Source organism: Callithrix jacchus, chromosome X (genome assembly GCF_049354715.1).
Source record: "Callithrix jacchus isolate 240 chromosome X, calJac240_pri, whole genome shotgun sequence".
Taxonomy (NCBI): Eukaryota; Metazoa; Chordata; class Mammalia; order Primates; family Cebidae; genus Callithrix; species Callithrix jacchus.
This window is the reverse complement of record NC_133524.1, coordinates 55,917,805-55,921,401: the sequence shown is the minus strand read 5'-3', so window position 1 is coordinate 55,921,401 and position 3,597 is coordinate 55,917,805. Positions and strand designations below refer to the sequence as shown.

At 32.3% G+C, this 3,597-nt stretch overlaps 1 pseudogene; it reads left to right on the top strand.

Annotated features, from left to right (window-relative positions):
• The first annotated feature begins 2,268 nt into the window (after positions 1 to 2,268).
• LOC100390253 (transcription factor BTF3 pseudogene) lies at positions 2,269 to 2,809 on the top strand (annotated as a pseudogene).
• Positions 2,810 to 3,597: the final 788 nt, after the last annotated feature.

The following is a 3,597-nucleotide window of genomic DNA, read 5'->3' as shown; positions in this document are numbered from 1 at the left end:
TATTTATGGATTGGAAAACAGCATGATTATTTCAAGGAAAAAATATGACTGCCTTATTATTGCTAGTGCCATATTGTCAGGTGAGAATGGTGCTCAAAAGTTGTATCATTAAAATTCAAAAGTGCTAAACATCTACATATTTAGTCATGTAGCAGTTATGTTTTGTTAAAGTTTATGGCTCATGTAAGAAAAATGTGTTTTCATCAACGAGGAAAGATGTCTAATGAGTCAATTTCACAATGAAGCACTTAAAATTTTTAAATTAAAATTTTATCAGTGTTAATAGCGTTAACACTACTGCTTTTTAGTTAAAAGTAATTAAGCATTTCAACCATGAAATTCTTAGGAGGGCATAAAAGTATATCACTCTGACATGCTGCAATTGAAACTTACGGTGAAATATGAAACAGCATTTTGCTAAACTTATGAAACAAGGCAGTAAAATTTTAATCACTACTGATGAAACTTTATTTCATATAAGAGTTTTAATATTCTGCTTAAAATGTAAAATGCAAGAAGACTTTGATGATTTTGTTTTTTGTTAGAAAGAATAGCATCTAAAATACTATATCAAACTTCACTTTTTTTTTTTTTCCAAACTTCGCTTTTAGTGCTTGAGGAAAAAAATGGTTTCAGTGAGAGAAATATTTACATTAGACAAGGTTTATATAGATAACACCTGTGTAATGCTTGGTAGACAATCTAGAATTCCAACCAAAATTTTAGAAAAATTTCTAGGTGTTTTATTATGGTGGTATATAAGTCACCACATTCAAGTCTCCATGGATGAGGTATCAAAAGATATAGATCAAGTAAATGTCTTATGCTGGAGAGGATGTGGAGAAATAGGAACACTTTTACACCGCTGGTGGGAGTGTAAATTAGTTCAACCATTGTGGAAGACAGTGTGGCGATTCCTGAAGGACCTAGAAATAGAAATTCCATTTGACCCAGCAATCCCATTACTGGGTATATATCCAAAGGACTATAAATCGTTCTACTATAAGGACACATGCACACGAATGTTCATTGCAGCACTGTTTACAATAGCAAAGACCTGGAACCAACCCAAATGCCCATCGATGATGGGCCCATCTAGAACACTGCTCTAGAAAATGGATGTTTAATTTTACAGTACGGTTTGTATTTATTTATTGGGCCTAGCATAAATTTTGTCCTTATTTCTCTTACTGTGGTGAATAAGATTGTTTTATTTTCAAAAACAAAGTCAAGTTTACATTATTAAAGTAAGCCCAGATTTGTCTTGTTAATATTTGTTTAGAATTTATGTATCTAAGTTCATGAGTGAGTCTGGTCTCTAATTTTCTTCACTTATAACAAGCTTCTCAAAGGTTTTTTTTGTGTCAGGTTTACACTGGTTTATAAAATGAGTGGAGCTTTGTTTGAAAAAAATAGATTATTTCCTCCTCCAATATTAGAATTTATCAGATAAATCTACTGGGCTAGGGGTTGTCAGAAGTTTTTAAAATACAGATACAACTCTTGTTAGTTATAAGAATATTTTAATTTGTTTTTCATTGAGTTACTATCTGTAACTTTTGCCATTCTAGTAGTCTTTCATATTCACTGAATATTCATACTTGTTAATACAAAATTTTTCATTATGTCCTCTTTCTAGCTGTAGTTTCTGAAGTTTTTTTTATTATTATTCTTTTTCAGTCCTGATATTGGTTGTTTATACCTCTTAATTGGTTTCATTAGTGTTATTCGAAAAATTTTTATTTTAGTTCTTTCAAGGAATCAAGTTTTCTTTCTCTTTAAGCTATTATATAATGATTGCTTATTTTTTAATTCCTGCTTTTATCTTTACTATTTATACATTTAAGTCCATAAATTTTCATTGAAATATGGTTATAGATATATTGTTGAGTTTTGATATTATCTAATTTTCATTGTAATATATTCACCCGCTGGGGAAAAAAAATAAGAAACATCTAAGGTTATACCTTAAATAACTAGAAAGAGAAGAATAAACTGCGTTCAAAGTTAGGAGATGAAAAGGAAATAATAAAGATCAAAGCAGAAGTAAATGAAATAGAGACCAGAAAAAAAAAATAGAAAAGGTAAGTGAAAATAAGAATTGAAAAGAAGCTAAATAAAATTGACAAACCTTTAGCTAACCTAATAAAAAAGAAGAACTGTCATCTTGTGTCCCCGCATGTATGCACCTAATCTCAGCTGGTCCACCCAAGACCCCTTGAGCACCAACCCTAGTCCCCTGCATGGCCCCTTATCCACTCCGACAAGATGAAAGAAACAATCATGAACCAGGAAAAACTCACCAAACTGCAGGCACAAGTGCGCATCGGTGGGAAAGGAGCTGCTCACAGAAAGAAGGTGATTCATAGAACAGCCACAGCAAATGATAAAAAACTTCAGTTCTCCTTAAAGAAGTTAGGGGTAAACAGTATCTCTGGTATTAAAGAGATGAATATGTTTACAAAGGAGCAATGATCTGCTTTAACAACCCTAAAGTTCAGGCATCTCTGACAGCCCACACTTTCACCATTACAGGTCATGCTGAGACAGAGCAGCTAACAGAAATAGGACCCAGCATACTAAACTAACTTGGTGCAGACAATCTGACTAGTTTAAGGAGATTGGCTGAAGCTCTGCCCAGAAAATCTGTGGATGGAAAAGCACCGCTTGCTACTAGAGAGGATGATGATGATGAAGTTCCAGATTTGTGGAAAATTTTGATGAGTCAACTTCTGAAGATAAAACTTGGAGTCAACTTCTGAAGATAAAACTTGGAGAAGTTACTGAAAGATGCTATTTTATATTATGACTGCTTTTTAAGAAAATTTTGTTTATGGATCTGATAAAATCTAGATCTCAAATATTTTTAGGCCCAAGCCTCTTGGACACTGCATCTCTTTTCAGTTTTTGCTTATACACAATTCATTCATTGCAGCGCATTAAGCCAAAGAAGCCTGGGAATCAAGTTTGAAACCAAGGTTAATAAAGTTCTTTGCCTAGTATTCAGTTTTATTTTTTATTTCATTGACACCGATCTGTACACAGTAAACAAAATTGCTTATAGAAAGCTAATCATGGCTGATAACATTTGTAATTTGATTAAAGATTTAAAATAAAAGAAAGAAAGACTCGAATACATTCAGAAATGAAAAAGGAGACATTATAACTGGTAATAGAAATATAAAGGATTATAAAAGATTGCTATGAACAATTTTATGCCAAAAAATTGAATAATCTGGAAGAAATGGTTAAATTTCTAGAAAAATGCAACTTACCAACACTGAATCATGAAGAAATAGAAATCTACACAGATCAATATGAGTAAGAAGATTGAATGGGTAATCAAAAAGTCTCTCACCTGTCCTCAAGAAAAGCCCAGGACCTGAGACCTTCATGACTGAATTCTACCAAACATTTAAAGGAGAACTAATACCAATTCTTCAAAAATTTTCCAGAAAATTGAAGAGAAAGGAATATTTCCAAATTCTTTTTATAAGGCCGGTGCTATCCTGATACCTAAGCCAGAAATTGACACTAAAAGAAAAGAAAATTACTGGCTAATACCCTTAATGAACATAGATGACAAAATCTTCAACA